Source organism: Hordeum vulgare, chromosome 1H (assembly GCF_904849725.1).
Source record: "Hordeum vulgare subsp. vulgare chromosome 1H, MorexV3_pseudomolecules_assembly, whole genome shotgun sequence".
In the NCBI taxonomy this organism is placed as follows: Eukaryota; Viridiplantae; Streptophyta; class Magnoliopsida; order Poales; family Poaceae; genus Hordeum; species Hordeum vulgare.
The window spans coordinates 318850893-318877152 of NC_058518.1; positions in this window are offsets into that span (position 1 = coordinate 318850893).

The following is a 26260-nucleotide window of genomic DNA, read 5'->3' on the forward strand; positions in this document are numbered from 1 at the left end:
CTTGTGCGGTAGCAAGAACGAGCAAATCAGCAGGATACTTCGTTTTACTACACAAGACTTCAACATCCGTAACAATTCACACAGGGCAGATAATATCTCTATTGGCAAGCTGAATAGTGACATCAATAGGCTCTATCTCTATAGGTGCAATCTCATCTTTGATTTCATCGTATCAGGATTGAGGTATTGCACTAACCCTAGCACCCACTTCACATAAGCCGTGATAACAAATATCTCCTATCTTAACAGAAACCACAGGCATGCCAACAAGAGGCCTATGTTCGTCTCTAACGTGAGGGTTAGCAATTCTAGCAGCATCTTCACAGAAGTGAATATTATGTCCTTCAACTTCTTCAGACAGAAGATCTTTGATAATAGCAATGCTAGGTTCAACTCTAATTTGTAGGTGTTCTAATAAAGCCTCTACGTATCACAGTTGAAGCTTTAGAATGATCCTTTATCCTAACAGGGGAAGGTGGTTTCTCAATGTAAGCACTGGGTACCACAGGATCATTATAGGCAATGACTTTCTCTTCAAGTGGAGTGGGTTTAACTACATTGACTTCTAAAGGAGGATGAAATTTAAACCACTTCTCTTTGGGGAGATCAATATGAGCAGCAAAGGATTCACACAATGAAGCTACTATCTCAGAGTCAAGTCCATACTTAGCGCTAAAGTCACAAAAAGTATATTTCTCAACAAAGTATTTAACGTAATCAAAAGTGAAATTAATACCTGACTCCTTACCTTGTTCAAGCTCCCAATCTTCAGAGTTGCGTTTAATTCTCTGCAATAAATTCCATTTGAAGTCAATTTTTCTCTTCATAAAAGAGCCGGTACAAGAAGTGTCAAGCATGGTGCGATCATCATGAGAAAGCCAAGCATAGAAGTTCTGAATGATAATTTATCTCGAGAGCTCATCATTGGGCCATGAATATAGAATTGATTTAAGCCTCCCCCATGCTTGAGCGATGCTTTCTCTGTCACGAGGCCAAAAATTGTAAATATAGTTTCGATCACGATGTACTAAATGCATAGGATAAAATTTTGATGAAATTCCAATTTCAACCGATTGTAGTCCCATGATCCAGTATCATCACATAGCCTATACCATGTCAACCCCTTATCCTTCAAAGATAAAGGAAATACCTTCTTCTTGACCTCATCCTCGGGCACACCTCACTACTGGAAAACAATTATTTGTCATCTGCTGCTTCTTTGTCGTCTGGTGGCTGATGGCAAAGACCCTCTTTGCCATCAGCTACCAGAAACCAGACGGCAAAGAGTATGCTGATGCCAAAGGTACTATTTGCCATCAGCCAGCTCTTTGCGGTGTGCCAGCTCACGGCAAAGAGCATGTAGGCAAACGGCAAAGAGCATGGGCGGCCCACCCCGCAGCCCCTCTCTCCCCCCTAACGACCACTTTCTTTGCCATCTGCGTGCATGCTCGTTGCCGTCGGGAGGCGGACGGCAAAGAGGATGCCCCCCTAACGGTCGTTAGCCCCACCCCCACGTAACTCTCTCTCCCCCTAATGGCCACCCCGACTCCCCTCTCTCTCACCCATGACACCACCACCGCTACCGCGCCCTCCTCCGGCCTCCCTGCGCCGCCCTGCACCCTCCTCCTCCCCGGCCGCCCTGCGCCCTCCTCCTCCCTGGCCGCACTACCCCCTCCTCCACCGCCGCCCTGCACCCCTCCTCCACCCCGGCCTCCCTACACCCTCCTCCACCCCGGCCTCCCTACACCCTCCTCCACTGCCGCACTGTGCCCCCTCCTCCTCCCCGGCCGCCCTGCACCCTCCTCCACCGCCGCCCTGCGCCCCCTCCTCCACCCCGACACCCGTCTCTCACACCCCCCGACACCACCACCGCCACCGCGCCCTCCTCCGGCCTCCCTGCCCCACCGCCGTGGCCGCCGACACCACCCCCACCCCAGCGCCCCACCCCACCGCCGCCGCCCTCCTCGCGCCCCTCACTGTGCCCCTCCTCCCCCTGCTGCCCTCCTCCCCCAACGGCCTCTCCTCCCCCTGCGGCCCTCCTCCCCCTGCGGCCCTCATCCCCCCGGTTACTTTTCTTTCTTCTTTTTTTAATAGTTTTTGTTTAATTAGTTATATGTTTTAGTGAGGTTTTGGCTTAGGTTCAGTTTTAGTTTAGGTTTAGTTAGGTTAGTTTCCCGTTTAGTAAAGGAGAAAAGGAGAAGAAGAATAAGGAGAAAGGAGAAGAAGAAGAAGGAGAAAGGAGAAGAAGAAGAAGGAGAAAGGAGAAGAAAAAAAATAAGAAGAAGAAGGAAAAGGAAGGGAAGGAGAAGAAACAAGAAGAACAAGAAGAAGAAGAAAAATAGGAGAGGAAGAGAAAAATAAGAGGAAAAAAGAAAATAATAATAATAATAATAATAATAAGAAGAAGAAGAAGAAGAGAAGAAGAAAACAAGAAGAAGGAGAAGAAGAATAAGAGGAAAAAAGAGAAAAAGAAAATAAGAATAAGAAGAAGAAGAATAAGAATAACAAGAAGAAGAAGAAGAATAAGAAGAAGAAGAGAAGAAGAAAAGAAGAAGAAGGAGAAGAAGAATAAGAGGAAAAAAGAAAAAAGAAAATAAGAAGAAGAAGAAGAAGAAGAAGAAGAAGAAGAGAAGAAAAGAAGAAGAAGGAGAAGAAGAATGAGAGGAAAAAGAAAAAAGAAAATAAGAATAAGAAGAAGAAGAAGAATAAGAGGAAAAAATAAAAAAGAAAACAAGAGTTAGGTCACATATTTTTTTATTATCTTATAAAAACATCATATTTGTGTTGATCGGGTGAATTTCAATGTGCAGTTGTTCGACGACCTCCACATGCGTTGGACGAGCTCCGCCCCTACGTTTGTTGGTGAGCACAAATGACTTCTCCTCCTACCCCCTTAATTTGCTCTGTCCCGGTCTTCGTGCCAATGAAACTTGCTAGCTACATATAGGTTTCTTCAATCGTGAGTATGCGTGACCATTATGCGTCTCCCGTTTGAAAGGGCGACATCTATAAATATGCATGTCTTTGCATATTTATAACCACCATCCTTTCGAATTGTCCAACTTTATCCATGGACAGCCCGAGTGTGTGTAGATTGGGTTCGTTTTCCCGTATGTTGTGCTCTGGATCCGATGCGGAATTTCGTCAGTGCCTCCCTGTTGTTCTCCGGATGCACATCCTCTCTGTTTATTGTGGAGACGTGTATCAGGAGAACAGCGGGGAGGTGCTGCCGAAATTTTGCGTTGGATCCGGAGCAGAGCATGGGAAAACGAACCCAATCTACACATACTCGGGTGGGATTAGGACCTATCTTTACCTATTAGCGTGTAGGTTGCCTGAACGTAATAAAAATGGCGAACCTGATTAATCGATGAATATAAATGTAAATTATATATAAGTATATTTCTTTTGTCTTTAGTAGCTACGCAAGATGAGTGATCGCGTGTGGATGTATACCGGTCACCCTAGTCAGAAAGAGATGACGAAAGAATGGTTTGTAAAAACAAAGGAATTTGTGAAAGCCGCATTCGCAAATGGCCACGAAAGAAACTATTGCCCCTGTCCTGGATGCGACAACTATAAAAAGACGACAGAGGTTGTAATGATTAAACACCTGCAGAGGAGGGGTTTTAAGCCTAATTATACGGTGTGGACATTTCATGGTGAGTCTATACAACGCACAAGAGCTGAGGTGGTCCGTCGTCGCACGGACGAACATGGTATCGGGAGAAGAAGGAGAAAGGAGAAGAAAAAAATAAGAAGAAGAAGGAAAAGGAAGGGAAGGAGAAGAAAGAAGAAGAAGAAGAAGAAGAAGAAGAAAAATAGGAGAGGAAGAGAAGAATAAGAGGAAAAAAGAAAATAATAATAATAATAATAATAATAATAAGAAGAAGAACAAGAAGAAGAGAAGAAGAAAACAAGAAGAAGGAGAAGAAGAATCAGAGGAAAAAAGAGAAAAGAAAATAAGAATAAGAAGAAGAAGAAGAATAAGAGGAAAAAAGCAAAAAGAAAACAAGAGTTAGGTCACATATTTTTTTATTATCTTATAAAAACATCATATTTGTGTTGATCGGGTGAATTTCAATGTGCAGTTGTTCGACGACCTCCACATGCGTTGGACGAGCTCCGCCCCTACGTTTGTTGGTGAGCACAAATGACTTCTCCTCCTACCCCCTTAATTTGCTCTGTCCCGGTCTTCGTGCCAATGAAACTTGCTAGCTACATATAGGTTTCTTCAATCGTGAGTATGCTTGACCATTATGCGTCTTTTGTTTGAAAGGGCGACATCTATAAATATGCATGTCTTTGCATATTTATAACCACCATCCTTTTGAATTGTCCAACTTTATCCATGGACAGCCCGAGTGTGTGTAGATTGGGTTCGTTTTCCCGTATGTTGTGCGCTGGATCCGATGCGGAATTTCGTCAGTGCCTCCCTGTTGTTCTCCGGCAAAATTTTGCGTTGGATCCGGAGCAGAGCATGGGAAAACGAACCCAATCTACACATACTCGGGTGGGATTAGGACCTATCTTTACCTATTAGCGTGTAGGTTGCCTGAACGTAATAAAAATGGCGAACCTGATTAATCGATGAATATAAATGCTAAATTATATATAAATATATTTCTTCTGTCTTTAGTAGCTACGCAAGATGAGTGATCGTGTGTGGATGTATACCGGTCACCCTAGTCAGAAAGAGATGACGAAAGAATGGTTTGTAAAAACAAAGGAATTTGTGAAAGCCGCATTCGCAAATGGCCACGAAAGAAACTATTGCCCCTGTCCTGGATGCGACAACTATAAAAAGACGACAGAGGTTGTAATGATTAAACACCTGCAGAGGAGGGGTTTTAAGCCTAATTATACGGTGTGGACATTTCATGGTGAGTCTATACAACGCACAAGAGCTGAGGTGGTCCGTCGTCGCAGAGACGAGCATGGTATCGGGAGAAGAAGGAGAAAGGAGAAGAAAAAAATAAGAAGAAGAAGGAAAAGGAAGGGAAGGAGAAGAAAGAAGAAGAAGAAGAAGAAGAAGAAGAAGAAGAAGAAGAAGAAAAATAGGAGAGGAAGAGAAGAATAAGAGGAAAAAAGAAAATAATAATAATAATAATAATAATAATAATAATAATAATAATAATAAGAAGAAGAAGAAGAAGAAGAAGAAGAGAAGAAGAAAACAAGAAGAAGGAGAAGAAGAATAAGAGGAAAAAAGAGAAAAAGAAAATAATAAGAAGAAGAAGAAGAATAAGAATAACAAGAAGAAGAAGAAGAAGAAGAAGAGAAGAAGAAAAGAAGAAGAAGGAGAAGAAGAATAAGAGGAAAAAAGAAAAAAGAAAATAATAAGAAGAAGAACAAGAAGAAGAAGAAGAAGAAGAGAAGAAAAGAAGAAGAAGGAGAAGGAGAAGAAGAATAAGAGGAAAAAAGAAAAAATAAAATAAGAATAAGAAGAAGAAGAAGAATAAGAGGAAAAAAGAAAAAAGAAAACAAGAGTTAGGTCACATGTTTTTTTATTATCTTATAAAAACATCATATTTGTGTTGATCGGGTGAATTTCAATGTGCAGTTGTTCGACGACCTCCACATGCGTTGGACGAGCTCCGTCCCTACGTTTGTCGGCGAGCACAAATGACTTCTCCTCCTACCCCCTTAATTTGCTCTGTCCCGGTCTTCGTGGCAATGAAACTTGCTAGCTATATATAGGTTTCTTCAATCGTGAGTATGCGTGACCATTATGCGTCTCCCATTTGAAAGGGCGACATCTATAAATATGCATGTCTTTGCATATTTATAACCACCATACTTTCGAATTGTCCAACTTTATCCATGGACAGCCCGAGTGTGTGTAGATTGGGTTCGTTTTCCCGTATGCTGTGCTCTGGATCCGATGCGGAATTTCGTCAGTGCCTCCCTGTTGTTCTCCAGATGCACATCCTCTCTGTTTATTGCGGAGATGTGTATCAGGAGAACAGCGGGGAGGTGCTGCCGAAATTTTGCGTTGGATCCGGAGCAGAGCATGGGAAAACGAAACCAATCTACACATACTCGGGTGGGATTAGGACCTATCTTTACCTATTAGCGTGTAGGTTGCCTGAACGTAATAAAAATGGCGAACCTGATTAACCGATGAATATAAATGCTAAATTATATATAAATATATTTCTTCTGTCTTTAGTAGCTACGCAAGATGAGTGATCGTATGTGGATGTATACCGGTCACCCTAGTCAGAAAGAGATGACGAAAGAATGGTTTGTAAAAACAATGGAATTTGTGAAAGCCGCATTCGCAAATGGCCACGAAAGAAACTATTGCCCCTGTCCTGGATGCGACAACTATAAAAAGACGACAGTGGTTGTAATGATTAAACACCTGCAGAGGAGGGGTTTTAAGCCTAATTATACGGTGTGGACATTTCCTGGTGAGTCTATACAACGCACAAGAGCTGAGGTGGTCCGTCGTCGCACGGACGAGCATGGTATCGGGATCGAAGACATGGTGCAAGACTTTGATGATGCTCGGGATTCGGAAGATGAGATGGAGGAATCTGCAAAGGCCTTTTATGAAATGTTGGAGTCTTCAAAACGTCCTCTCCATCAGCACACTGAGCTCTATCAGCGGGATGCAATTGCACAAGTAATGGCTCTGAAGGCTCAGTTCAACTTGGGAAGAGAATGCTACGACGCGATGATGACACTATTTGGAAGCTTCCGACCCAAAGGCCATGTCATGCCTGCAAAACTGTACCAATCGGACAAAATACTTCATGTACTTAAGATGCCCTATGAGAAGATAGATGCATGTGAGAAAGGATGTGTCTTATTTAGGAAGGAGTATGCACACTTGGACTATTGTCCCAATTGCGAGTCTTGCAGGTATCTTGTGGTAGACAATGGTATGGGTGAGATGAGGCAGACCAAAATGCAGTTAGTGTTCTTTGGTATATGCCAATCGTACCAAGACTTCAACGTCTTTTCATAGTCGAAGAGACAGCCAGACAGATGACATGGCACAAATTGGGCAAAACAACCGAACTAAATGCGGATGGGAATAAGATGATGGTACACACATCGGATGGGGAAGCGTGGAAACATTTCGATGGATTGCATCAGGATAAAGCGGAAGATCCAAGAAATCCTCGAGTCTGCGTCGCCACGGATGGTTTTAATCCCTTCGGCATGACGGCAACCCAATACAGTTGTTGTCCTATATTTGTCATTCCACTCAATCTCCGCCCCCCCCGGGGCAGATTATGCAAAGAAAGAACATATTTCTGACGTTGATAATTCCAGGGCCCAATTATCCGGGGAAGAATATGAATGTGTGCCTGCAACCGCATAAGGATGAATTGGAAGAAGCTTGGGATAATGGGGTCAAGACATACGATGCCGCTAGAAAAGAAAACTTCAAAATGCATGTGTGGTACATGTACTTTATGCATGACTTGCCAGCGTATGCGCTATTCTCTGGATGGTGTGTGCATCGAAGGTTCCCGTGCCCCCAATGCAAGGCAGCTCTTCAGTTTCATTGGTTGCAGGAAGGTTGGAAGTATTCTTGCTTTGACTTGCATAGACAGTTCCTGGATCCTGACCATCAGTTCAGAAAAGACAAGAAGAACTTTACCAAAGGTAAAGTTGTCAAAAACTTGGCACCACCTGCGTTCACAGGCCAACAGATCCTGGATCAGTTAAACGCCCTCGAGCCTGATCCAGAGCGTCTAGGGTATTTCAATGGGTATAATTCAAAACACGCCTGGACTCGCAAGCCATGCTTCTGGGATCTGCCTTACTTCAAAGACCTCCTTCTTCCACACAATATCGACATGATGCACACTGAAAAGAATATTGGAGTGGCTATTTTTGGTACATTGTTCGACATAGATGGGAAGACAAAGGATAATATTAAGGCTAGAGTCGATCAAGAGACACTATGTCATAGACCGTTACAAAACATGCGAGAAGGCAAAGGAAAGCAGAAGTGGTTGAAGCCAAAGGCATGGTTCAATCTTCGAAGGCCAGCTATGAGGGAAATTATCTTGTGGGTCAAAATGCACTTGATGTTCCCCGATGGGTATGCAGCGAATCTAAAGAGGGGAGAGAATCTTGAAAAATTAAAAATCTTTGATCTCAAGAGTCATGATCGGCACATATGGCTAGAGTGGGTAATGGCGATCATGTTACGTGGCTTTATTCCTGAGGATGAATGGATAGTACTGGCGGAGATGAGCTATTTATTCTGTGTTCTTTGTGCAAAAGAATTGTCGCCTGGTGTGGTAGAAGACATGAAGGAGTTTGCACCGGAGTTGTTGTGCAAGTTAGAGAAGATCTTTCCGCCGGGCTTCTTTAATCCAATGCAGCATTTGATTTTACATCTACCGACCGAGGCAAGATTGGGTGGGCCCGTGCAAGATCGTTAATGCTATGCAACTGAGAGGATGCAGAAGACCCTTCGAGCTAAATGTAAAAATAAGCGTAGAATTGAAGCATCGATGGCTGAGGCATTCATTACTGAGAAGGTGGCAAACTTTGTGACAGCACACTACGAAGCCAAAAATCATAATTTGCATAATCCGAAGCCTCGGAACAATGATGCAGACCCTAAAAAAGGTGGGTGCAACCTCAGCCTATTCAAAGGGAAGCTCGCACCAGCCGGTGCTTTGAAACCAATAACGTTGGATGTCGAAGAATGGCAGAACATTTCGTTGTATATCTTCAACAACCTAACAGAAGTGCGGCCGTACATCGAGTGAGTTCTCGGCAAATTTTCCAGTAATTTCTAATTCATTTGAACTGCTCTTATTCCCAGATATTTCAAACAGCCGTTACGTCGCCAAATCCTCGGATGGAGCAGTGATCGAAAATGATTCCGTCGAAGAGTACGAGCTTCTGTCAAAGACAGGAGGCGGCTATCCCGGTTTCATCTCTTGGTTCAAACAAACGGTAATTATCAATAATGGACCATTTCATTCTTGGTCTAACTTGCGGCTAATGCAACAATCGTTTCGTATTAAACTTGTAGGCTAATTCAGAGTCTATGGACGCCAAATTGAGACAAGTTGCTAATGGTCTTGACTATAAGGTCTGTTCATTTCAGAAATACAACATCAACGGGTATCTCATTCATACCTTTGGCAAAGAGCTATCTATGCCCGACCGGAAATCTACAAATTGTGGTGTCTCTGCTATCGGCGAAGGTGTTATCGAGTATTATAGTAGAGTTGAAGCAAATTATGAACTTAAATTCTATGGTGAAAAGCCACCGAACGTCGTAGTCTTCAAATGTTATTGGTTCCAGCCGAAGAAGACTAGAAGGACTCATGCACATATAGGACTAGTCGAAATCAATCCAAACACCCATTTAGATGTTCCCGATGTCTATATTACGGCTCAACAGGCAACCCAAGTTTTCTATCTATCGTGGGCATGCCAAGTGGAGAAGAATCAGGAAGGTTGGTATGTTGTTTATGAAGTGCCGCCACATGTCAGACCACCTCTCCCGAATGAACAGGATTACGAACCTCACATTAACCCAGACACATATGATGGAGAATTCTTCCAAGAAACATGTATTTCCAAGAAACGTTTCAAGAACCGTCGTGCTTCACCCAAGAACATGGAAGTATACAGCGACAATGAATCCGACTCCAGCCCTGAGCCGGAACCAGAAGACCTGGAACTCGTAGAGGTTACTGATGCGGATGACCTGTCAATGCTTCAAAGATTAAAGGAAGGCCTTTCACAACTCCACGCCGTTGAACCCGACGAGCACGTCATTCATGAAGACATGCGTGATAGTGATGATGATGATGCATTTATTGATGATGATTATTAGTTTGTAAGATTCACAACTTAAATTATATATATTTTAATCTTTATTATTCATGTACGTATTATTATTCATGTCAGTTATTCAATTTTTTTATGTTGTACTAATTTATTTTGATCTTTATCATGGCAGGTCACCAGGTGTGGAAAGATGGTGGGCGCTGGTCCAGATCGCTCGACGGGTTCTTCCCAGGCGCCCCGCACGAGGGGTGGTACTTCCCTTCCACCCCTATCTCTCCGTAGAGCCTTGGCACACAGTCTGTGGACACCACCCGTGGGTTCTTCTTCGTCGGCGGCATTGCCCACTGGGAGAGGTGTTGGTCGAGTAGGGAAGAAGGGGAAGGGTACAGGGATAGGTGGTGGCCGCGAAAGATCCAGGAGGACTGTTGAACCGTCCTCGCCACCACGACCAGCTCATTCACCCGAGCATAGGACTACTATGGTCGACCCGTTTGCGGAGGAGGCTACGAGGAGTTTGTTCCAGGAGCCTGTTGTTAACGGGCATTCGTCCCATGATACTCCGGTCCAGGAGCAGCCTCGGGTCGAGGTGCATTCGGCCCAGGAGCAGCAGGAGGAGACTACGGTTCCGGAGGCTTCACCCGACATGGAGAGCCCCGGATGCGAGACCTGGCCGGATCGTACTGAGTTTCCGGATTGGACCGAGGGTCCGGGTGGTTCACGGGGCGGGGATGGCGGGGATGAGCTTACGGATAGTGCGGGCGATGTGCAGGTGGACGGGGCCAACGTGTACAAGCGTGGTAGTACACGTCTCCCGGTCGCGTCGGCTACCCGCGAGCAGATGCTGGTGATTAAACCTGAAGGAGATAGGTAAGTACATTTACTCTTTTTTTAGCTTTTGCCTTCAAGTTTGTTCAAATATCTAACGTGTTGACCTTATCATACTGCGGGGGATGGGTACACCCTCTTGGAGTCCATAGGCCGAACTCCATCCTTGGTGTGCTTTGCCGGACAAATTTCCCGGGGTTTGTCACGTTGCCTGGTGAGGGTCAGGTTCCTACACTAGGATTTTCCTGGGAGCACTACCAGGCTGCACAGGCCCCGCTGGAGGAGATTATAGATGGTGTCGTGTGCCACACGAGGGCCGAGATGGTGATCAAGAGCTTTTGGGTAAATTATCCTTTTACAAAATCTAAAATTAACAATATAGGTAATTATTATACTAATCGGTGTTTTCACGTTTGATTGCAGACCTTCTATAGTTGTGAGGATGGATATGAGGAGGAGGCGGCTAGGGTTCTCGAGGCTGAGTGTAGGCGGTTACTACAGAACTTGCGCCACGAGGCTCGGCCGCAGGCTATTCGAGATTACTACGCCACCCATGGTATTAAGAAGCAGAAGAAGGATTGCCGCAGAAAGTTTCTGAAGAAGGAGCAATACATGAAGGTAATTACCTATTCTTAAGTCCTTCTATGTAGTTTTCTTGATTTCATTCATGGATTGTTGGTGCCCCCGAGATTCTTTCTAATAACTTACAGGTGCCCCCGGGATGGTGTGTGGATAAGATGGATTGTTGGGAGGCGTTGGTTGATGAGTGGTGCACAGGCAGCTGGCGAGCTGTCCACGAGAATGCGAAGGATCGGCGTAGACAAATGGTTGGTGTGCCACACCATCAAGGCAGCGCCAACTTATTTCAGTTTGGACGAAACTGGGTATGTGATTTGCTTCATGATTCATGCAATTCATTCTTGATGCTAATATTTTGTTCCTCTCTTTTAGACAAATCACAATAAGACGGAGATGCCACACTTGTACGACCTTTATGGCATGGCCCATACTGCCTCGTACAAGAAGGCGAAGGCATTCTCTGAGTCTGACCTGGATGATCCCAATAACTTCACCAACATATCATCCCACCAGAAGCTCGTGCCATACAGGGACGCGGGGAAGGCAACAAAAGGGGATGACTTTAACCCTAGCCAGGAACCTTTGGATCCAGAGCTGGTGATGATATCTGGTGGCGGGAGGCCCCATGGCTCGATAGCCATTGGAGATGGGATAATACATTGTCCACTCACTCTCCCGAAGATCAAGGCGCGCTAGTCGAGCAGCTGTCCTGAGATAATGCGCCGTCCACGGCCAGTCAAACTTGCCATCGAGGTTAGTTGTATGGACGAAGAACACTTTCATCCATTTCATTATGTGTGTCACCGTAGATCATTACTATGGTAACGAGATATGGTGTTTCAGGCTGCTCTTCAGAAAGAGAGATTGGCAAACTAGGCTACTCTTGAGAAAGAGAGATTGGCAAGCCAGGCTGCTCTTGAGAAAGAGAGATTGGCAAGTCAGGCTGCTCTTGATGAGAGGGACCAGACCACGGCACGATTGATTGAAGAGGAGAGGTCCCGGAATGAGGCGGGTCAACGGGCCCTGTACGAGCTTTTTGTGGTAAGTTTTTTTCACATTAGCCAAATCATGTGTGTAATGTGTGTTTCATTACTAACTAATATGACCTACTCTTCAGGGTCTGTGCGAGAAGATCGGTCAAGTCCCTCCGTCGATGCCCGTCTTATCTTCGATTGGCACGGTGAGTTTCATTATAAACTAGTATTAATAATTGAGTGTCATCATGCTAACTCCGACATTGCAAAATATCTATTCTGCAGAATAACTCCCGAGCGGCATCGCACGACCCTTCTCCAGGTGTTTCTGCTCCTTGATGACCACTATGGTAAGTTTCTCTTCTACTCTTTCATATTCTCCTTGCCTTAATTTCCCCAACAATGATATAGTTAGCCCATTTAGCTCCAAAAAGACATAATTAGCCCATTTAGCTCCAAAATGCCATAATAACCTCAAAATGGCATAAGAACCTTTGTTAGCTCATTAATATTATATACTTAGCTTGTTTTCCTCTAAAACGGGATTATTAACCCATTTAGCTCCAAAAAGACATAGTTAGGTAATTTAGCTCCAAGAAGAGGAGAAGAGGAGAAGAAATAGGAAAAATGAAAAGAAAGAAGAAGAAGAAGAAGAGAAGAAGGATAAGGAGGACGAGGAGGAGGAGGAGAAGGAGGAGAAGGCCAAGGACCTTCTAGTCCTTCTCCTACTCCTCCTTCTCCTCCTTCTCCTCCTTCTTCTTGATTTCTTATTGTTCTCCTCCTCCTCCTCTTTCTTCTCCTCTTTCATATTATCCTTGCTTTAATTTCCCCAACAATGACACAATTAGCCCATTTAGCTCCAAAATTCCATAATAAGCTCAAAATGGCATAAGAACCTTGGTTAGCTCATGCATATTATATATTTAGCTTGTTTTCCTCCAAAATGGGATAATTAGCCCATTTAGCTCCAAAAAGACATAATTAGGTAATTTAGCTCCAACAAGGGGAGAAGAGGAGAAGAAATAGGAAAAATGAACACAAATAAGCAGAAGAAGAAGACAAGAAGGAGAAGGAGGAGGAGGAGAAGGCCAAGGACCTTCTAGTCCTTCTCCTCCTCCTCCTTCTCCTCCTTCTCCTCCTTCTTCTTGATTTATTCTTCTTCTCCTCCTCATCTTTCTTCTCCTCTTTAATATTATCCTTGCTTTAATTTCCCCAACAATGACATAATTAGCCCATTTAGCTCCAAAATGCCATAATAACCTCAAAATGGCATAAGAACCTTGGTTAGCTCACGAATATTATATACTTAGCTTGTTTTCCTCTAAAATGGGATAATTAGCCCATTTAGCTCCAAAAAGACATAATTAGGTAATTTAGCTCCAACAAGAGGAGAAGAGGAGAAGAAGTAGGAAAATGAAAAGAAAGAAGAAGAACAAGAAGAACAAGAAGAAGAAGAGAAGATGGAGAAGGAGGAGGAGGAGAAGGCCAAGGACCTTCTAGTCATTCTCCTCCTCCTGCTTCTCCTCCTTCTTGTTGATTTCTTTTTCTTCTCCTCCTCCTCCTCTTTCTTCTCCTATTTCATATTATACTTGTATTAATTTCCCCAACAATGACATAATTAGCCCATTTAGCTCCAAAATGCCATAATAAGCTCAAAATGGCATAAGAACCTTGGTTTGCTCATGAATATTATATAGTTAGCTTGTGTTCCTCTAAAATGGGATAATTAGCCCATTTAGCTCCAAAAAGACATAATTAGGTAATTTAGCTCCAAGAAGAGGAGAAGAGGAGAAGAAATAGGAAAAATGAAAAGAAAGAAGAAGAAGAAGACGAAGAAGAAGAAGAGAAAGAGAAGGAGGAGGAGGAGGAGGAGAAGGACAAGGATAAGGACCTTCTAGTCCTTCTCCTTCTCCTCCTTCTCCTCCTGCTTCTTGATTTCTTCTTCTTCTCCTCCTCCTCCTCTTTCTTCTCCTCTTTCATACTATCCTTGCTTGAATTTCCCCAACAATGACATAATTAGCCCATGTAGCTCCAAAATACCACAATAATCTCAAAATGGCATACAAACCTTGCTTAGCTCATGGATATTATATACTTAGCTTGTTTTCCTCTAAAATGGGATAATTATCCCATTTAGCTCCAAAAAGACATAATTAGGTAATTTAGCTCCAACAAGAGGAGAAGAGGAGAACAAATAGGAAAAATGAAAAGAAAGAAGCAGAAGAAGAAGAAGAAGAAGAAGAGAAAAAGGAGAAGGAGGAGGAGGAGGAGGAGGAGAAGGAGAAGGCCAAGGACCTTCTAGTCCTCCTCCTCCTCCTCCTTCTCCTCCTTCTTCTTGATTTCTTCTTCTTCTCCTCCTCCTCCTATTTCTTCTCCTCTTTCATAGTATAATTGCTTTAATTTCCCCAACAATGACATAATTAGCCCATTTAGCTTCAAAATACCATAATAAGCTCAAAATTGCATAAGAACCTTGGTTAGCTCATGAATATTATATACTTAGCTTGTTTTCCTCTAAAATGGGATAATTAACCCATTTTGCTCCAAAAAGACATAATTAGGTAATTTAGCTCCAACAAGAGGAGAAGAGGAGAAGAAATAGGAAAAATGAAAAGAAACAAGAAGAAGAAGAAAAAGAGAAGAAGGAGAAGGAGGAGGAGGAGAAGGCCAAAGACCTTCTAGTCCTTCTCCTCCTCCTCCTTCTCCTCCTTCTCCTCCTTCTTCTTGATTTCTTCTTCTTCTCCTCCTCCTCCTCTTTCATCTCCTGTTTCATATTATGCTTGCTTTAATTTCCCCAACAATGACATAATTAGCCCATTTAGCTCAAAAATCCCATAATATGCTCAAAATGGCATAAGAACCTTTGTTAGCTCATGAATATTATATACTTAGCTTGTTCTCCTCTAAAATGGGATAATTAGCCCATTTAACTCCAAAACGATATAATTAGGTAATTTAGCTCCAACAAGAGGAGAAGAGGAGAAGAAATAGGAAAAATGAAAAGAAAGAAGAAGAAGAAGAGAAGAAGGAGAAGGAGGAGGATGAGGAGGAGGAGAAGGAGAAGGCCAAGGACCTTCTAGTCCTTCTCCTCCTCCTCCTTCTCCTCCTTGTCCTCCTGCTTCTTGATTTCTTATTCTTCTCCTCCTCCTCCTCTTTCTTCTCCTCTTTCATATTATCCTTGCTTTAATTTCCCCAACAATGACATAATTAGCCCATTTAGCTCCAAAATACCATAACAAGCTCAAAATGGCATAAGAACCTTGGTTAGCTCATGGATATTATATACTTAGCTTGTTTTCCTCTAAAATGGGATAATTAACCCAATTAGCTCCAAAAATACATAATTAGGTAATTTAGCTCCAACAAGAGGAGAACAGGAGAAGAAATAGGAAAAATGAAAAGAAAGAAGAAGAAGAAGAAGAAGAATAAGAAGAAGAAGAGAAGAAGGAGAAGGAGTAGGAGGAGAAAGAGAAGGCCAAGGACCATCTAGTCCTTTTCCACCTCCTCCTTCTCCTCCTTCTTCTTGATTTCTTCTTCTTCTCCTCCTCCTCCTCTTTCTTCTCCTATTTCATATTATCCTTGCTTTAATTTCCCCAACAATGACATAATTAGCCCATTTAGCTCCAAAATACCATAATAAGCTCAAAATGGCATAAGAACCTTGGTTGGCTCATGAATATTATATACTTAGCTTGTTTTCCTCTAAAATAGGATAATTAACCCATTTAGCTCCAAAAAGACATAATTAGGTAATGTAGCTCCAACAAGAGGAGAAGAGGAGAAGAAATAGCAAAAATGAAAAGAAAGAAGAAGAAGAAGAAGAAGAAGAGAAGAAGAAGAGGAAGGAGGAGGAGCAGGAGGAGGAGAAGGCCAAGGATCTTCATGTCCTTGTCCTCCTCCTCCTTCTCCTCCTTCTCCTCCTTCTTGATTTCTTCTGCTTCTCCTCCTCCTCCTCTTTCATCTCCTGTTTCATATTATCCTTGCTTTAATTTCCCAAACAATGACATAATTAGCCCATTTAGCTCCAAAATGCCATAATAAGCTCAAAATGGCATAAGAACCTTTGTTAGCTCATGAATATTATATACTTAGCTTGTTTTCCTCTAAAATGGTATAATTAGCCCATCTAGCTCCAAAAAGACATAATTAGGTAATTTAGCTCCAACAAGAGGAGAACAGGAGAAGAAATAGGAAAAATGAAAAGAAAGAAGAAGAAGAAGAAGAAGAAGAAGAGAAGAAGGAGAAGGAGGAGGAGGAGGAGGAGAAGGAGAAGGTCAAGGACCTTCTAGTCCTTCTGCTCCTCCTCCTGCTCCTCCTGCTTCTTGATTTCGTCTTCTTCTCCTCCTCCTCCTCTTTCTTCTCCTATTTCATATTATCCTTGCTTTTATTTCCCCAATAATGACATAATTAGCCCATTTAGCTCCAAAATACCACAATAAGCTCAAAATGGCATAAGAACCTTGGTTAGCTCATGGATATTATATACTTGGCTTGTTTTCCTCTAAAATGGGATAATTAGCCCAATTAGCTCCAAAAAAACATAATTAGGTAATTTAGCTCCAACAAGAGGAGAACAGGAGAAGAAATAGGAAAAATGAAAAGAAAGAAGAAGAAGAAGAAGAGGAAGAAGAGAAGAAGGAGGAGGAGGAGGAGGTGAAGGAGAAGGCGAAGGACCTTCTAGTCCTTCTCCTTCTCCTCCTTCTCCTCCTTCTTCTTGATTTCTTATTCTCCTCCTCCTCCTCTTTCTTCTCCTCTTTCATATTATCCTTGGTTTAAATTCCCCAACAATGACATAATTAGCCCATTTAGCTCCAAAATACCATAATAAGCTCAAAATGGCATAAGAACCTTGGTTAGCTCATGAATATTATATACTTAGCTTGTTTTCCTCTAAAATGGGATAATTAACCCATTTAGCTCCAAAAAGACATAATTAGGTAATTTAGCTCCAATAAGAGGAGAAGAGGAGAAGAAATAGGAAAAATGAAAAGAAAGAAGAAGAAGAAGAAGAAGAGAAGAAGAGGAAGGAGGAGGAGGAGGAGGAGGAGGAGGAGAAGGCCAAGGACTTTCTGGTCCTTCTCCTCCTCCTCCTTCTCCTCCTTCTCCTCCTTCTTCTTGATTTCTTCTTCTTCTCCTCCTCCTCCTCTTTCATCTCCTGTTTCATATTATCCTTGCTTTAATTTCCCCAACAATGACATAATTAGCCCATTTAGCTCCAAAATGCCATAATAAGCTCAAAATGGCATAAGAACCTTTGTTAGCTCGTGAATATTATATACTTAGCTTGTTTTCCTCTAAAATGGGACAATTAGCCCATTTATCTCCAAAAAGACATAATTAGGTAATTTAGCTCCAACAAGAGGAGAAGAGGAGAAGAGATAGGAAAAATTAAAAGAAAGAAGAAGAAGAAGAAGAAGAAGAACAGAAGAAGGAGAAGGAGGAGGAGGAGGAGGAGAAGGAGAAGGCCAAGGACCTTCTAGTCCTTCTCCTCTTCCTCCTCCTTCTCCTCCTTCTTCTTGATTTCTTCTTCTTCTCCTCCTCCTCCTATTTCTTCTCCTCTTTCATATTATCCTTTCTTTAATTTCCCCAACAATGACATAATTAGCCCATTTAGCTCCAAAATACCATAATAAGCTTAAAATGGCATAAGAACCTTGGTTAGTTCATGAATATTCTATAATTAGCTTGTTTTCCTCTAAAATGGGATAATTAACCCATTTAGCTCCAGAAAGACATAATTAGGTAATTTAGCTCCAACAAGAGGAGAAGAGGATAAGAGATAGGAAAAATGAAAAGCAAGAAGAAGAAGAAGAAGAAGAAGAGAAGAAGGAGAAGGAGGAGGAGGAGGAGGAGGAGAAGGCCAAGGACCTTCTAGTCCTTCTCCTCCTCCTCCTTCTCCTCCTTCGTCTTGATTTCTTCTTCTTCTCCTCCTCCTCCTCCTCTTTCATCTCCTATTTCTTATTATCCTTGCTTTAATTTCCTCAACAATGACATAATTAGCCCATTTAGCTCCAAAATGCCATAATAAGCTCAAAATGGCATAAGAACCTTTGTTAGCTCATGAATATTATATTTTTAGCTTGTTTTCCTCTAAAATGGGATAATTAGCCAATTTAGCTCCAAAAAGATATAATTAGGTAATTTAGCTCCAACAAGAGGAGAAGAGGAGAAGAAATAGGTAAAATGAAAAGAAAGAAGAAGAAGACGAAGAAGAAGAGAAGGAGAAGGAGGAGGAGGAGGAGGAGGAGAAGGCCAAGGACCTTCTAGTCGTTCTCCTCCACCTCCTTCTCCTCCTTCTCCTCCTTCTTCTTGATTTCTTCTTCTTCTTCTCCTCCTCCTCCTCTTTCTTCTCCTCTTTCATATTATCCTGGATTCAATTTCCTCAACAATGACATAATTAGCCCATTTAGCTCCAAAATGCCATAATAAGCTCAAAATGGCATAAGAACCTTGGTTAGCTCATGAATATTATATTCTTAGCTTGTGTTCTTCTAAAATGGTATAATTAGCCCATATAGCTCCGAAACGACATAATTAGGTAATTTAGCTACAACAAGAGGAGAAGAGGAGAAGAAATAGGGAAAATGAAAAGAAAGAAGAAGAAGAAGAAGAAGAGAAGAAGGAGAAGGAGGAGGAGGAGGAGGAGGCGAAGGCCAAGGACCTTCTAGTCCTTTTCCTCCTCTTCCTTCTCCTCCTTCTCCTCCTTCTCCTCCTTCTTCTTGATTTCTTCTTCTTCTCCTCCTCCTCCTCTTTCTTCTCCTCTTTCATATTATCCTTGCTTTAAATTCCCCAACAATGACATAATGAACCCATTTAGCTCCAAAATTCCATAATAAGCTAAAAATGGCATAAGAACCTTGGTTAGCTCATGAATATTATATTCTTAGCTTGTTTTCCGCTAAAATGACATAATTAGCTAAAAAACATCATATTTTGTTCTTCTTCTGAATTTCTTGTTCACATTTTTGCAGATTGGATATACTACATGCATGGAAGCTCGCATGGATATACTACATGTATGTTGGTTCTTTCGATATATGGGGATGTACATTGATTTATATGTATATCATATATGTGTGGTGAATTATATATATGTGTTGGCAAGTATATGTGTGGTGAACTATATATCATATATGTGTGGTGAATTATATAAATGTGGTGTCAAATATATATATATATATGTGCTGTGAAATAATATAAAACAAAAAAATAGGTACTATATGGGCTCTTTGCCGTCTGCGAGCTGATGGCAAAGACATGTGCCATCAGCTGGCAGATGGCAAAGGTGCCACATGGCACCCAGCTATGGATCCTGGGGTGTCTATATAGGCTCTTTGCCGTCTGCCTCCAGGGTGGGCAGACGGCAAAGAAGAGGGCACATAGGAGGGGGGAGGAGGAGGTAGACGGCAAAGAGTGGAGGGGGGAGGAGGAGGAGGCAGACGGCAAAGAATAAGGGGCAGGCAGACGACAAATAATAAGGGGGAGGCAGAAAGCAAAGAATAAGGGGGAGCCAGACGGCAAAGCCTCCGTTAACCCCTAACGGAGGCAACGCCTGTCGGCTGCCGTCTCGAGCACTTTGCCGACTGCTCCTATGGAAAGCTGACGGCAAAGAGCTTTGTCGTCCGCTTTGTGGGGACAGACGGCAAAGAAGGTACGATGCAGTCGTAGGCTGACGCAGAAATTTTGCCGGTCGTGAGATTCTTTGCCGTCTGTGGTATTATCTTTGCCGTCCGGGATTTAGTCTTTGCCGTCTGTGATGGCACATGGCAAAGAACTGATTCCTGTAGTGCCTGCAAGGTTAAATAAACCACAAACTTCATCTACATAGATCAGATGCAAGTCTGGATGTGATGTTCCATCTCCTGTAAAAGGATTAGCCAACAGTTTCTCAAGCATACCCAAAGGACATTCAAAGTAAATATTTTCAGTAGGTGCAGCAACTTGAGGAGCAACTCTTTGTGCTTCCGTTTGAGGTGAATATACCCCGAACAAGCCCCTCAAAGGATTAGTATCCATAGTGACAAGTGATAATAAATTTTAGCACACAATATGAATGTTTCCTTACCAAGATCCACTTACCAAAGGCGCTTCACTCCCCGACACCGGCGCAAGAAAAGAGTCTTGATGACCCACAAGTATAGGGGATCAATCATACTCCTTTCGATAAGTAAGAGTGTCGAACCCAATCAGGAGCAGAAGGATCTCACAAGTGGTTTTCAGCAAGAAAAATCTGCACGCACTGAAATTGTCGGTAACAAGTGATTGTGTGGTGAGATGATTCGTAGCAAGCAACAAGTAACAAAAGTAGCAACGGTGCAGAAAAGTGGCCCAATCCCTTTTGTAGAAAGGGACAAGCCTGAACAAAGTCTTATAGGAGGAAAAGCGCTCCCGAGGACACACAGGAATTTCTGTCATGCTAGTTTCATCATGTTCATATGGTTCGCGTTCGTTACTTTGATAATTAGATATGTGGGTGGACCAGCGCTTGGGTACTGCCCTTACTTGGACAAGCATCCCACTTGTGATTAACCCCTCTTGCAAGCATCCGCAACTACAAAAGAAGAATTAAGACAAAGTCTGACCATAGCATTAAACTAGTGGATCCAAATGAGCCCCTTACGAAGCAACGAATAAACTAGGGTTTAAGCTTCTGTCACTCTAGCAACCCATCATCGACTTACTACTTCCCAATGCCTTCCTCTAGTCCCAAATGATGGTGAAGTGTTATGAAGTCGACATTCACATAACACCACTAGAGGAAAAACAACATACAACATATAAAAATACCGAACGAATACCAAATTCACATGACTACTATTAGCATGACTTATCCCATGTCCTCAGGAACAAAAGTAACTACTCACAAACCATAATAATAATCATGATCAGAGGGGTAATGAGTAGCATCAAGGATCTGAACATAAACCCTTCCACCAAATAATCCAACTAGCATCAACTACAAAGAGTAATGAACACTACTAGCAACCTTACAAGTACCAATCGGAGTCGCGAGACGGAGATTGGTTACAAGTGATGAACTAGGGTTTGGAGATGAGATGGTGCCGATGAAGATGTCGATGGAGATGAGTCCCCTTCGATGAGAGGAGTGTTGGTGATGACGATGGCGACGATTTCCCCTCCGGGAGGGAAGTTTCCCCGGCAGGATCGTCCTGCCGGAGCTCTAGATTGGTTCTGCTCAAGTTGCACATCGTGGCGGCGGCGAAACCACGAAAAAGCTCCCTTTTGATTTTTTTTCTTGGACGAAACCCTCCATATAGCAAAAGAGGGGGGCAAGTGCGCCAGCAGGGTGCCCACAAGCCCCCATGGCGCGGCATGGTGGGTGGCCACATCGTGCAGGCTTGTGTCCACCCCCTGGCGCCCCTATGGCACTTCTTCGGCCTAGTATTTTTTATAAATTGGGGAAAAAATCTCCGTTGATTTTCATAGTGTTTGGAGTTGAGGAGAATAGGTATCTCAACTTTGCTCCACTTTCAGGTCAGAATTCCAGTTGCCGGTATTCTCCCTCTTCATGTAAACCTTACAAAATAAGAGAGAATAGTCATAAGAATAGTACCGTGAAGTGAAATAACAACCAAAGAAGAGATAAATATCAACACGAAAACATGATGCAAAATGGACGTATCACCAGGGTAGGGAAAAGGGAGGAGGAGAGGGGCCCTATGTCGTGCTCGAGCTGGCCATTGATGCAAGAGGTTTTGGGCAGGCTGTGGGGGCGAGTCCTGGACGGGGTTGGCCTCCCTTGATGCAGGTGCGCTTTGTGTCATGTCCAAAGTGCCATTTTGGCATGCCATGGCATGTTGGCATGCACTAGCATGTCTACACCGTGTGTGGTAGCACCTGGGAATTCTGAAGATACCCTCTAGAGGTTTTGGCGCCGAGGGGAATAGTGTTGCTCAAATGAAGAGTGAAGAACAGGTGGTGCCAGAGTGTAATAGGTGTGAAGATTGAATATTTTGTCTTTCTCAACTTTAAACTGGAGCTAAAGCTCTTGGATGCAGGTGTGGGGTAACACTGGTAACATGTGCTGGAGATTAGGAGTGATGGACTTGGGTATAAGGAGTGTTTGTGGCTGATTTACAATTTTAGTTGAAGGTGTTTGGCGCTGGTTTGGAGAATTTAATCTTCTCCAAATGCAGTCGAACTTAACAGGACTGGTTATGGGCAAAATTAACAAGGTTTACCAAGTTTGAGCTCAGTTGAGCTAGTTTGACAATGTACACTCGGAAAAACTCAATAATGGATAGATAAGAAATCAAGTTGGCAAATGTGAGCAAATGAACTCCCACAAATGCAAAACATGGGATGCCCTCCTCATTTGGGGTTTTGAACACTCCTGCTAAGTTTGACACGGAATGGACAAACTTTGCAATATAGAGTTGTTCCAACTTGGTTCCGGACAGAAAGGTTTTCTGGATTATTTGGTGAACCAAACCATCTTGGATGGGGATGATATTTAGCATGATCATCACATATAGTATGTGGGACATGCTGGAACTGTCTTGGAATTTATTGAGAATATTTCCTTTGGAAATTTTTTAAAAGACCAAAATAGTCATGAATGGTTTTCAAGGGATTAGTCCAATATTTTAAACATGAGTAGGGCTTGAAACTCTTATGATGGAAAATATATGTCTTCTGAGTTTTCCTGAATTTTCTTAGATTTTTCTAATATAGAAAAATAATATTTCACCATGAAATAACATTTCTAGCCTTAGAAAAGGGCATATAAGTAAAATAGGAAAATAACTTTAAAAATAATTATTTTATGGTTTTGGAATGTTCTTTTAATAATTGAATCAGAGTAAAAACCTTTGAGCAAAGAACTCCCCTTAAATCAGGGACTTTTAGTGCTAATTCCAATCCACGGGTTTGAAGCTACAAAAATAAATAAATGGGATTTTTGTTGAAATAACATTTTATAAAGATGGTTCCTTATGCTAGACCCAAGGCATGACCATTGGGCAGGGGTTTGGAGTCAAGGTGCAGGTTTCTTAGAAAAAGGTTGTTTTATTGAGCGACTCACAAGCACACAAACACAAGCAATGGCAATCGAGACAGTCATAGCACTCACTTAAAACTTTTAATTGACTCCAAATTTCGAAAAGAAATCGGTAGTGGCAAAGAGGTGCAAATACAGTGTGTGACAATAGGAAATTTTTATGAATTTGTCACTGACGAAATTCCCTGTGAGGATATTCCTCATATGCGAACGACGAGTAGCAGATTAAATACTTAGGCAAACATGCAAAACAGCAACAGCATAGTCTTCATGATGAAATGAGACATTTGGTTTGCACAAGTAGCGTATTCAGGATATGCAAGTGAAGAACAAGTAGAGTGAAGAATTTGGGGTGATGAAATTGTGGAAGTCTTCAATCAAATTCTTGAAACAGTAACGATCAATTTCATAAAAATACAAATGAGGAAATGAAAGGGTTGAGGAAATAGAACCAGATACTTGGTGACGACAGTGATTGGATGACCCAGTTCCAAGTGGCGTGATAGTCGTACGTCTGGTTTGGAGCGGATTGGTATCTAAACCCAAGGACACACAGTCTCAGGACACTTAGTCCTTATCGTATCTCATTGAGCTAAGGACACACAGTCCTCGCCCAACACACGTGTTAAGTCTTCAAGGCATACTTCCAAACCCTCACAAACTCGGTCACCCGACGATCCACAATTGACTGATGGATACTCTAGACCAATGACGCCTAACCGTGTGGAGGATCCACAGTCCTCAAAGGTAACAAGCTTAGGTTCCACACGGGAACAATCTCTTCAGTGATGCTCAATCACTTTGGGTTTTGGTTTTTGGTTTGGGTGTTTGGGGTTTTTCCTCAGTGATGATGTTCGCTCAAAGTCCTCGAGGAATTGGTTACACTAAAATGACAAGTGCCGGTTTCTCTCAGAGCAGCCAACCAACTAGTGGTTGTGGGGGCAGCTATATATAGTCTCGGAGCAACCCCGACATGATATATGTGTATAAGGTTGGGGACAGCCGGGACACAACGCAGCAAAAATCGAATCGTTCAACTATGAAAGTCCTCATGTCTCTCATATTCTTCACTGGTAGGCAATTCACACTAGCGAAATCCTCACTCCTCGGTTAGTAAAATTTCCTCAAAGACCATAAGAACTTCGTATTTGTCACTGAAGAATTTGACTAAGCTGTAAGAGGTTTCCACATGCTTCACTGGAAGGATTGTGTATATATGGGGTTTGAGATGAGCATCACGAGGGCACTTTTCCTTAGTATTACCTTGAACCCCTTTAATAGTATGGTGTTCCTATGGCTCAAGGAAGAGGAAAATGAAACAGAAAAATTAATTCTTCACGCTTCAAAGTCCTCAGACCAATTTCTTCGGGATACACCAAATTCCTCATCTTCAAAGTCTTTGAGGAATTACAATTTCCTCGCTTTTAATGTATTTGAGTAATTACCAAAGTCTTCACCCAAATACATTCATTTTTAGGGGTCGATATTCTACAAATAACTCAAAGTCCTGAGTGACTTATAGAGCATGTAGTTGGGGAACATAGCATGGGAAATAAAAAATTCCTACGTGCAAACACGATCTATCCATGGTGATGAGCATCTACGAGAGGAGATATTGAATCTACATACCCTTGTAGATCGCTAAGCGGAAGCGTTCAAGAACGTGGTTGATGTAGTGGTACATATTCGCGATACAATCACGAACCATCCCGCGATCTCCTGATCAAGTGCCGAACGGACGGCACCTCCGTGTTCAGGACACGTACAGCTCGATGACGATATCCACCCTCTTGATCCAGAAAGTGGGGGCAGAGAGGTAGATGACTTCTCTGACAGCATGATGGCGTGGTGGCGGTGGTGGTGAACTAATCCGGGAGGGCTTTGCCGAGCTCTACCAAACTAATCTAGACGAAGGAGACGATCTATGGAGGAGAGGGCTACCCTCAAAACATCCACTATATATAGGAGGAAGAGGTAGGTGGGCTGCCTTGGCCCCTCCTCCAAGGAGGAGAGTTTCGGCCAAGCCAAGGGGGAGAGTCCTCCTCCCACAAGGGAGGAGGACTCCCTTGGGAGGACTCCTCCTCAACCTCCTCCTTTGTCCTTGGCACATGGGCCTCTTGGGGTAGGCTGCCCAAGCCCACCAGGGGCTGGTGCGCTGATACGTCTCCGTCGTATCTACTTTTCCAAACTCTTTTGCCCTTGTTTTGGACTCTAATTTGCATGATTTTGAATGGAACTAACCTGGACTGACGTTGTTTTCAGCAGAATTGCCTTGCTGTTGTTTTTGTGCAGAAATGAAAGTTCTCGGAACGTCCTGAAAATTTACGGAGAATATTTCTGGAAAATATGAAAAATACCTGCGCAAAGATCCACCGGAGGGGATGGGCTAGTGGGCCACAAGCCCTATAGCCGCCACGCCCCTGGTGGCGGCTAGCAATCTTGTGGGGCCCGCATGGCCCTGCCGCCCCCAAACTCAGCTCTATAAATTCACTTTCGTCCCAGAAAAAACAAGAGAGAAGATTTCGTCGTGTTTGCGATACGTATGCGCCGCCACATCCTGTTCTTCATATGGAGGGCAGATCTGGAGTCCATTTTGGGCTCCGGAGAGGGGAAATCGTCTCCATCGTCATCATCAACCTTCTTCCCTCTCCATTTCCATGAAGCTCTTCATCGTTCGTGAGTAATCTATTCGTAGGCTCGCTGGGCGGTGATGAGTAGGATGAGATCTATCATGTAATCGAGTTAGTTTTGACGGGGATTGATCCCTAGTATCCACTATGTTTTGAGATTGATGTTGCTACTACTTTGCCATGCTTAATTCTTGTCACTAGGGCCCGAGTGCCATGATTTCAGATCTAAAATTATTATGTTGTCACCAATATATGTGTGTTTTAGATCTGATCTTGCAAGTTGTAGTTACCTACTATGTGTTATGACCCAACAACCCCGGAGTGACAATAACCGGAACCACTCTCGGTGATAACCATAGGTTGAGGAGTTCATGTGTTCACCAAGTGCTAATGCGTTGGTCTGGTTCTTTACTAAAAGGAGAACCTTAATATCACGTAGTTTCCTTTTGGAC